The sequence below is a fragment of the Octopus sinensis genome, linkage group LG11, assembly GCF_006345805.1.
Source record: "Octopus sinensis linkage group LG11, ASM634580v1, whole genome shotgun sequence".
Taxonomy (NCBI): Eukaryota; Metazoa; Mollusca; class Cephalopoda; order Octopoda; family Octopodidae; genus Octopus; species Octopus sinensis.
The window spans coordinates 42,299,718-42,312,157 of record NC_043007.1 but is presented as its reverse complement, the minus strand read 5'-3'; the positions used below and the strand labels follow the sequence as shown (position 1 = coordinate 42,312,157).

Sequence of the window (12,440 nt, the reverse complement as noted above, 5' to 3'; positions counted from 1 at the left end):
GCTGAAATTGTGTGTGCGTGCGTGCACATATGTCATAAAAATTGTTTCCAATTTTGGCACAAAGACAGCAATTATAGTGAGAGGGCTCTAAGTCATTTACATCACCCCCAGTACTCAAATGGCACTTATTTTAGCAACCCTGAAAGGATGAAAGACAAAATCAACCTCAGCAGAATTTAATCTCAGAGCTGGAGGAAATGCCAATAAGCACTTTCGGAGCTGCACTGATGATTCTACCAGATCCACACTAATAATAATTTTTTTCTAATTTTGGTAGAAGGCCAGCAATTTTAAGGGGAGAGGGTTAGTTAAACTATCAACTTTAGTAACTGACTGGTACTTTACCAATCCTCAAAAGGATGGAAGTCAAATTTGATCTTGGTAAGATATGAACTCTGAATGTAGAGAGCCAAAAGAAATGCTACAGTGTATTTTGTCCAACACTAACAATACTGTCAGCTCCCTATCTTAATAATTATTTCAAATTTTGACACAAAACCAGCAATCTTTGGGGAGTGAGTAAGTCTTCGCTGACCCAAGTACTTCGTTGGTATTTTACTTCATTGACCCCGCAAGGATGAAAAGCAAAATCAACCTCAGTGGAATTTGAACTCAGAACATAAGGCCAGAAGAAATGACACTAAGAATTTTGTCTGACATGCTAATGATTCTGCTAGCTCATTGCTCTAAATAATAATCATTTTGGCATAAGGCTTGCAATTTGCGGGGAGTGTATTAGTCAATTACACTGACACCAGTGCTTGACTAGTATTTATTTTATCAACCACCAAAAGGATGAAAGACAAAGTTGACCTCGGTGGAATTTGAATATAGAACGTAATGAGTTGGAAGAAATTTTGCAAAGCATTTCTTCTGGTGCTCTAATGATTGTCCAGCCCATTGCCAAGTTATGTCACAGATGTATCATGCCTCATAAATATAGATGATTATCATAAAATAACAACAAAGTAAAAGTGGATATAATTGTGTATGTGTGTTTAAAAGCTGAATCTACTGCAAAGCAATTGTTATAATTCCAACATTCAGGTCATATCACTTGTCGAACAAGTGCAACTCAATTTATTATCACCATCAAACAAACAACACACACACACACGGATAAATAGATGGGTTCCTGCAAAATAACAGTTTATATTTCTCCTCCGTATATCACACCAAACGTCAATGAATATGAAACTGACCAAGATCACCTGAACCAATGTACGAATTTAAAAATCCCAATTGAAACGCCTATATGGGGCTCCAGTATGGCCTTACCAAAGAGGTTTTAAACCAAGCAAAGTGCAATGTGAATGATAGCCTAAGACTTCAGCAAGCTGACACCAACCTAATTATATAGAAATATATCATAAGAATTTAGAAACATCGAAAGACATGAAATAAGTCAGTTTTAATGATGGAACTTAAAGTAGATAAAGCTATAAATACTGTTGAGGTAGGGGAGGAGAAAGAGAGAATTTACTAAATCCGTCCAAAACCTTGATTACATTGAAAACTGGCGAAACACTTTTGGCAGACAACTTGTTAGAAATATAAAGATGAAAGGGTGGAAACTATAATGTTGATTGATTAATTGACTAAAATATTGATTGATATACACAGAGAAATAGAAATGAGCTTAATATAGTAAACTATACTTACATACATACACATACATACATACCTATATATATATATCTATATCTATTACATTCAGAAATATATAGAGACGTAGTTGGATAGATTGTTAGCTAAGAAATCCAAAGAAAGAAAAACCCACTTAAGCAGTGAGAGCAAGCCAAGTGTTGACACCTTGGCTAAAAAGCTCAACTACTCTTTATAATGCCTTGATTTAAAAGTGAGTAAACTGTCTGTCCTCTGCAGGTATGAAATGAGAGACATTAGCTGAAAAAAAAAAATAATAAAGGTGGTGCTTCCTGTAATCTGTACCAGTAAACAGTACACCAATCAGTAAGCATTGGGGGATAAAAAAAAAATGTAGAAGTGTCAGCCTAGCTTCAAAATGGGTTGGTTCATAATTGCCTAGACAAGCATTTGTTGTATCAGAGAGAGGAAGAGGAGGGAGAGAGGAAGAGAGAGTAAGAAAGAAGAACAGAAAATATTATACATGGTAGTGACATTTGGGTGCACTCTACACATTTCGACATGTCAATTGCTCTGTGTGTAGTATTTAACTGAAAGTTGACATTTGCAATAATTGCTTCATTCATCATCCAGTACAAACATAGCACTACCTACACAAAGTGTACTATAGTTAGCATGTCATTCACAAGCAAAGAAAAATAAAAACTCAACTGAATACAACGTGTTGCATGCAATAAACATATCAAACAGAACATGCGCAACAGTTGCACCACTTAATCCTTCATTTAAAAGTACTAAGTACAGCAATACTGGATCAACAGAACATTATGTTTCCAAGTTATGACACCATGATAGCTTATTGATTTTTGACAGAGGCAGAGGACATAATCTAATGAAGGAAAAGAAAATGAAACTGTGTCATTCTATTCTATCTGAAGTTTATTCTGATTGAAGCAGCATTTCCAATTAAGACTCCAATTAAAGTTCCAATTAAGGTTCTAGGAACCCTAGGATTCAATGAGACACCACAAAAAAATAGTGATAAATATTGCTATCTATCATTTGGAATCATTTTTATGTTTAATTCTATATTTGTAATTTTATCATATACACTCATGACATACTCATTAAGGTAAAAAAAAAGTCCTGGCTTCTGTATGTAATAAAAAACAAAACAATACAGTAGTGATTAATAGGGAAATATAGATGAGTTTAGTCTAAACAAGGTTTTGGTTTAAGATAAAATTGCTTAATCCTTTTACTGCAGAAATCAGATATATCCACTAAAATTTTCATTACCATTAACTTCAGAGGGCACAATCTATCTTTTGTTGAGGAATGTCACATTTGAAATTATTTTTTGTTGAGATATAAGATGAAGACGTGCCTGTGTGGTAAGAAGCTTGCTTCCCAACCACATGATTCCTGGTTCAGTCACTCAGTGTGGCACTTTGGGCAAGTGTCTTCTATAGCCTCGGGCCAACTAAAGCCTTTAAGTGGATTTGGTAGATGGAAACTGAAAGAAGCCCATTGCATATACACACACACACACATACAACATGTGTGTTTCTTTGTGTCTGTGTTTGTCCTCCCACCATCACTTGACAACTGGTGTGGATGTGTTTACGTCCCTGTAGCTTAGTGGTTTGGCAAAGAGACTGATAGAACAAAGACTGAACTTAAAAATAAGCCCTGGGGTTGAATTGTTTGACAAAAACACTTCAAAGTGGTGCTCCAGCATGGCTGCAGTCAAATGACTGAAACAAGTAAAAGAACATGTCAAGTTTATTGAGGCAACATGACTTGCAGAAAATATCAGTTCCTTTTTTTGCTGGATATTTTACATCATTACTGAAATAACTATGAAAATTTAAGGGTTAATTATCTTTATGGTATCTGATGAATTTAGTACTAAGAAATTTTTAAAAGACAAATTTTATTTGTTTTACTCTTATGAAATTTGACTTATGAAAGAGAAAGAAAAATATTAACCCTTTTGAGACACAGTGTTTTGGTATGTGTAGAGATTGAAATTGATAGGTGCATGTAGAAAACAAAAGGATAAAGTGCCTAAAACTACCTTATTAGTATGTAAAACTATATATAATATACAGTTATATATTATATCTACAGAAAAATGATCTCTGATTGGCTGTTACACTTCAAAATGTTTGTTTCATCGGGCCAATGGATCAGCCTCAAAGACTTTTCAGCTTGAATCACTTGGGCTGATCAATGGGCCCTGGTGTCCCAGGAGAGTTAATAAAGACATAGTAATTCTCATGGAGGGAATCCCTGATACATGGAGTATATTTCAAGGACTTCCCAAGAGTGAAAAAGCTGAGAAGCAATGATCTACTGTATAAGGTCACTCACAGTATAAAATTATCTATAGCAGTGGTTCTCAAACAGTGACCAGCAGATTTTTTTAAAAACATAATTCAAAGATTGAGAAGAACAATATTAATAATGTTTGAGCATTTTGAAAAACCATGTTATTCAAAATTTTGCTATATAAAAGTATGATTAATAAAACATAGTAAGCAAAAGCTTTCTATTTTTCCTCAACTTTAATACAGTTTTGGGTAATGACCAGAAGAATATGACTGCGAATATGAGTAACTAAAATAGGGCTCCTCTGAAGAATCTCTGGAGTGAGGTAATTCAACCAGGTGTGTAGCTTGGAGGTCCGGAAGTCTCTCCAGGTTAAACTGATACTTCTCTGCATTGAAAGGTCACAGCTCTGATACTACAGACATGTGATTAGAATGTTGCAGGAAAGAATTACAGCATAGATTCTTGAAGCTGAGCTAACCAGCAGGAGACCAAAGGGTAGACCAAGAATGAAATGTTTGGATAATAGCCATGGTCTCAGTTGGCCATGCTTGAGAATCCAGCTGAAAAGTATAATGGTAACTGCTTCTGACAGGATCCTTAAGAGGGAGGTGCTTAAGGTCTGACAATCCCATGAGTGGTGGGCAGAGATGGATGGATGGAAGACAGTTTTCCAAAACTTCCTATTTGAAGTGCATCAATAATTCTTTGTTCCATCTCCAGTACACCTTATAATTGAAAAAGCAGAAGTGGATAGGGAAAAAAGAGAAGAAAAAAAGGCAGGGTTAGCAACCATGGTTCTAGTTTTCATAATACTGTGCTGTACCTTGGGCAAGTGTCTTCTACCATAGCCTCAAGTTAACTGTGAGGGAAATTTGCTATATATATATATATATATATATATATACATAAATGCATACATACATAAATGCATATATATATATATATATATATACATAAATTGCATATATATATATATATATATATACATACATAAATGCATACATACATATATATACATACATAAATGCATACATACATATATACATACATACATGCATACATACATATAATATATATATATATATATATATACATACATAAATGCATACATACATATATATATATATATATATACATACATAAATGCATACATACATAAATGTATATATATATATATATATACATAAATGCATACATACATAAATGTATATATATATATATATATATATATAAATGCATACATACATAAATGTATATATATATATATACATAAATGCATACATACATAAATGTAATTATATATATATATATACAAAATGCATACAATACATATATATATATATATATATATATACATACATAAATGCATACATACATAAATGCATACATACATAAATGCATATATATATATACATACATAAATGCATACATATATATACATACATAAATGCATACATACATAAATGCATATATATATATATATACATACATAAATGCATACATACATAAATGCATATATATATCTATACATAAATGCATACATACATAAATGCATATATATAATTATACATAAATGCATACATACATAAATGCATATATATATATACATAAATGCATACATACATAAATGCATATATATATATATATATATATAATATATATACATAAATGCTATATATATCTATATATATATATATATATATATATACATAAATGCATATATATATATATATATATATACATAAATGCATATTATATATATATATATATACATAAATGCATATATATATATATATATATATATATAACATAAATGCATATATATATATATATATATATACATAAATGCATATATATATATATATATATATACATAAATGCATATATATATATATATATATCCACAAAATGCATATATATATATATATATATATACATAAATGCATATATATATATAATATATATATATATATACATAAATGCATATATATATATATATATATATATACATAAATGCATATATATATATATATAATATATATATATACATAAATGCATATATATATATATATATTATATACATAAATGCATATATATATATATATATATATACATAAATGCATATATATTATATATATATACATAAAGCATATATATATATATATATATTATATATATACATAAATGCATACATACATATATATATATATATACATAATGCATACATACATAAATGCATACATACATAATGCATATATATATATATATATATATATATATATATATATATACATAATGCATACATACATAAATGCATATATATATATATATAATATATATATATATATTATACATAAATGCATACATACATAAATGCATATATATATATATATATAATATATATATATATATATACATAAATGCATACATACATAAATGCATATATATATATATATATATACATACATAAATGCATACATACATAAATGCATATATATATATATATATATATACATACATAAATGCATACATACATAAATGCATATATATATATATATATATATAATATACATAAATGCATACATACATAATGCATATATATATTATATATATATATACATACATAAATGCATACATACATAAATGCATATATATATATATATATATATACATACATAAATGCATACATACATAAATGCATATATATATATATATATATATATATATACATAAATGCATATATATAATATATATATAATATATATACATACATAAATGCATATATATATTATATATACATACATAAATGCATATATATATATATATATTATACATAAATGCTACATACATAAATAATGCTATATATATATATATATATATATATATATATATAAACATAATGCATACATACATAAATGCATATATATATATATATATATATACATAAATGCATACATACATAAATGCATATATATATATATATTATATATATACATAAATGCATACATACATAAATGCTTATATATATACTAAATGCATACATACATAAATGCATATATATATATATATATATATATATATAAATCTAAAATGCATACATACACAATAAATGCATAATATATATATATATATTAATATATATTATATATATATATACATAAATGCATACATACATAAATGCATATATATATATATATATATATATACATAAATGCATACATACATAAATGCATATATATATATATATATATATATATATAATATATATAGATAAATGCATACATACATAAATCTCATATATATATATATATATATATATATATATATACATAAATGCATACATACATAAATGCATAATATATATATATATATATACATAAATGCATACATACATAAATGCATATATTATATATATATACATAAATGCATACATACTAAATGCATATATATATATATATATACATAAATGCATACATACATAAATGCATTATATATATATATATATATAGATATATATATATACATAAATGCATACATACATAAATGCATATATATATATATATATATATATATATATATACATAAATGCATACATACATAAATGCTATATATATATATATACATAAATGCATAAATATATATATATATACATAAATGCATAAATATATATATATATATATTTTATATTGGTTCATCCCATAAATAATGCAGGTTTTTCAATTGCATGAACTGAAAGTCAGAGGGGGATGGGGTAAACCATCAGCATCAACTTGCTATAAAAGCAGGTAGTAATTTTACCGTGTCCTTATTCTTAGTGCAACTTTTGAAAAGTACAGTTCGATTTTAACAGTTACTTTTTCAAAGCTATAGTGAAAGTGACAAAGGAGCATATTCAGCATATTTTACTTTATGAGTTCAATAAAGGCAACAACGCAACATAAAGTGCAAAGAATATTAATGCAGTATATGAGGATCAGACATTAAGTGTATACCAGTGTCAATGGTGGTTCCAGAAGTTCTGAGCCAGAAACTACATCCTAGATGAGCTTTGTCCTTGACGAGGACATCCTGCAAACCCTGGTAGAATAAAATCCCATTGTAACTGTTGAGGAATTAGCAGAGAATCTTGGATTTAGTCATTCAACCATTCATTGACACCTGCATGCCATTGGAAAAGTCAGCAAATTGGGTCAATGTGTACCTCGCGAACTTTCTGAGTCTAATTGCACGTAGAGAATGAATGTGTGCTCTTCTTTGCCGTCACATCTCACTAATGAACCTTCTTTTGGACTGAACAGTGACTAGTGACAGAAACAGGTTCTCCATAAAAATACCAAGAGCTGAAGACAGGAGAAACACTGGCACCCCAGGATATAGAAGGTCTTTATCCATGCAAGGTGGTGTTACCTGTTTGGTGGGATATGAAAGGTTTAGTCCACTTTGAACTTTTAAGTTTAAACCAAATTATAACAAAGGAGGTCTATTGTGAGTTTGAGCAGCTTAAGTCAGCGCTACAAGAAAAACGACCATATTTGGCTTCAAGACAAAAGGTGTTCTATATCAGGACTATGCTTGGCCACATACAGCGAGGATGACATTCCAAAGGCTGGAGCAGTTTGATTGGGAAACGATGTTGCACCCACCATATTTGCCGGACATTGCCCCATCTGATTATCATTTATTCTGTAGTCTTCAAAATTATTTGGATGGAAAAAATATGAATTCTGTAGATGAGGTCAGAACAGTACTGGAGGAGTATTTTTTGTGACGAATAAGTGAATTTTGAAAGAAGGGTCTTGCAAGTCTACCAGGGAGATGAAAGAGCTTTGTAGAAAATGAAGGAGAGTATATTTTAGATTAAAAAAGAAGTTTGTTTATCTTAATTTTAAAAAGTAAAAGTATTTAAAAATTGCATTATTTATGGGATGACCCAATATATACACACATTTATATATGTGCATACACACATTGGTGAAGGATACAATTATTATAAGAAAAATCAGTTATGAATGAAGTTCCTAGAGGTATTTGTTTGGCACTGAGTTAGACACTCCTTCTGAATCACAGAACCTGTGATTGGTCAAATTAAGTTTCTGTTTACAAATCGTGATATACAATAAACAACCAGGAATGATTTGATGAGGATTTGGTTGTTATTTCTGTCAGGTCAAGTAATCACCTAGAGGATGAGAGTTGTGGCTGAAAAATGGGTCAGCCGACATGTGATCATTATTATTATTAATGTCTGAGGGCTAGTGCAAGACAAAGCTTGTGGGTGGGTAGAGCAAGAACTACTATTGGGAAAAACAAAAGACAGGTTGATTGTTAGGAAAGTGCTGGATCAGGGTCAGCCTTGGGCTAAACAACAACTAGCAACACTACAATTATTCCATTGTAACCTTCAATATTAACACCTGCCCCTACATGTCACTCAATAGAATAACAATAATTAGTTAAAAAAATATATTTTCTGCTCTCTCATCCCATACACAGCAGGTAAGGTAGCAGTATTCCAGTTCTGGAACCAGTCATAGTAGCTTCTTTAGAATAAAGTCGGCTGACTCCAGTATTGTGCACAATCATATCTGCACCTTGATGATAATGATAATGAAAAACTTGTTGGAAGAATACTAGGCAAGGAATGAATACGATTAATGATAGCTTTGGTTAATTGCAACAGATTTCTTTGTAGTTGGAGACAAGAAGAGGAAAGGAAAGAGGATGAAAATGAGAAGGATTTGGAGGAAGAGGAGAGTATGAAGAGAAAGTGATTATGAGAAGAAAGTGGAAGGAGTGAGAACAAAGAGGAAGAGTATGATGTGAGAGGGGAACAGAACGAGGAGGAAGGGGATAGGAATGATGGAAAGGAAGTAGAAGAGAAAGCAGGAAAAGGAGCAGAAAGAAAATGAGAATGACAATGGAGGAAGAAAGAATAAGAGTAAAAGAAGTAGTCTTTCTCTTCCTTTCTCTTTCCTTCAATTAATTCCCAGTGCTATGGCTTCTGCAGAAACAGATCTACCAGAAGCTTGTTTTGATACTCATTTTCATAAATTTCATTTGAAAGCAATATCACTGCACCTGACACAAGCAAGAGCTTTGATTGTGTCTGATATGAGAATCTCCTAGATGGGTTGCCTGTCTATGGATCCATCTATTTCTCTTTTATTATTTATTTACTTTGAAATTTCCTTCCAGACTGCTCCACAGCACAATTCTTTCTATCTATTAACTCTTTAGTTTCCATATTTAGGTTGAAATGTGCTGCCTATATTTCAATTAAGTTCAAAAATAAAGAAGAGTGTAGTAAAATGGCTTCCACATTAATAAACTGGTGAATGAAACATAAATTAACATGAAATTTCAATGAAAGGATTCAATTTAGATTACTTTAAAACAGGAAGTTTATATTATAAACCTAAGGGCAGTCTCACACGGGTTGGTAGTTAGAGTTAAATACCTACCTGTTGGCACTTCTAACAACACGCACTTATGCAGTTAACACTTTTCACTTTTCTCTAACCATCCAGACAAAGGCATCATTCACAAAGAGAGAAAAGCCCTGAAAAGCTCACACTAAACCTGCATTGCCTTCATGAACACACCTCGAAAATAATGGGGGAAATGACAACATAATCTTTCTCAGTATAGCCAAACTCTACATGTACCAAAGAAACAGTATTGTACCTCACTATTTCTGTATATGAAAATAAACAGACCACCAGCTGCTACAATTCCAAAATTCAAGCTACCTGACTAGTTCTCAAGGTATTCACTTGAAGTTCAGAAAATATTTTAGCCATCAAATCATTTGCTGAACGTGTACTAAGCTCAAGTAATATAGTACAGTTTACATAACTTATGAAAGTGCTGCTATTCTTAGTATTATCTCTCTCTCTCTCTCTCTCTCTCACTCACACACTCTCACACACACACACACACACACACACACACACACACACACACACACAATCTACAAGTGCTTTTGTAAAAATGCAAGGGTACCATGAAATAAGAGGTATTTTAATAAAATTTAACAAGCATTTATTTTATAAAACAAATGCAATTTACCTTTTGAAAATAAGTTTTAAAAACGTTTTTTTTTTTATATGTATCAATTCTTTAAAACAGTTTTTGATTCTGAGAGTGTCTGCAAAATATAGATATAGGTTCTGCAAATTTTTGAAAATTGTATAATGGGTTCTATCCTTTGCCCTGGGTCACATCCAAAAGAAGGCCATTTGACTAAATGACAAAGATTTACTCTGCAACACATACAATCTCAAGTGACCATATAGAAGATCTCTCATTGGTTTGTATCATCCATCACACTCATGCTAGATGATATAAGTCAAAGGTACCTGCTAGAAGTAGTAGACAAATCTCCCACAATTTACACCCACACCATCTTAGAAAGGAAAAAAACATATTGGGTAATATAGCCTTAGATATGCTATGTTTGAAAAAAGATATAGAAATGAAAAGCTAGGATAGATACAGGTGGAATATTTTACTATAAGTCTGTTCAATTAAGACTGACAGAAGCTAAAACAATAATATTGTTTCCTCTTTTTGCAGCATCTACCACAACAACAATAACTTTGCTTTATACGAGATAATAGCACATCTCCACTTCACCTGAGTCCTGCTGACATACCTTCCTGCTTCACCCTCTAAAATCATGCCCTACATAACTTTGCTCAAGCTTTTCCTCCCACTAGAACCTTCTTCTCACTCACATTTTCACTACATACATTAACCTGTTATTACTACATACATTAACCTGAATATTAACTGCATCAATCACACAGTCTTGAGAGAGCCAGCAGAAATCATGGGTACTTTTCCCTCATCCTCTAATTTATAATTAAAAAAAGGGGGGGTGCACATAATTAATTGTCTAGATTATAGCATATTACTGGCATTCCTAATTAAAGGAATTAATATCTTTCATCTAGACCAGTGAACTCAAGCTACTCAGGCAGTAGAAGTAGTACAACCATTCCAGATTAAAATATTGATACCACTATTGGTGCTGGAGCAGATTAACCTTTTAGCATTCAGATTTCTTTGTCAAATTTAATGCTTATTTATTCACATTGTTCTGAATTAATCATGCATTATCTCATATTGTCATGATTTCAACCTCAAGTGACCACATAGAAGATCTCTCATTGGTTTGTATCATCCATCACACTCATGCTAGATGATATGAATCAAAGGTACCTGCTAGAAGTAGGTTCTGAATTAATCATGCATTATCTCATATTGTCATGATTTCAATGATGTGTTTATTTTTATAATGACATTGTATGATAGGTGCAAGAGACTGGATCTGGTCAGAATAAACATAAGACACTAGAATATTTGAGCTGGTTTAAATGCTACACATTTAAAATTCAATATAACCTATGGAATGCTATTTTCAAATGACTAATCAACTGCTTCTCTACTAGATGTCTGCTTAAGCAGTGCTAACTAGAATATAACTAATTTGTTGT

The 12,440-nt window shown here is 30.4% G+C and overlaps 1 protein-coding gene and 1 long non-coding RNA gene across 19 annotated transcripts in view; one reads left to right on the top strand and one right to left on the bottom strand.

Moving 5' to 3' along the window:
* Window positions 1-12,440, bottom strand: part of LOC115217047 (phosphofurin acidic cluster sorting protein 2) — a 313,884-nt gene that overhangs the window by 113,910 nt on the left and 187,534 nt on the right. The window lies entirely within an intron of this gene.
* On the top strand, window positions 100-4,528 carry LOC118765403. The gene is made up of 3 exons (XR_005001265.1): window positions 100-110; window positions 1,799-1,802; window positions 4,442-4,528. It is a non-coding gene; the product is annotated as an uncharacterized LOC118765403 (long non-coding RNA).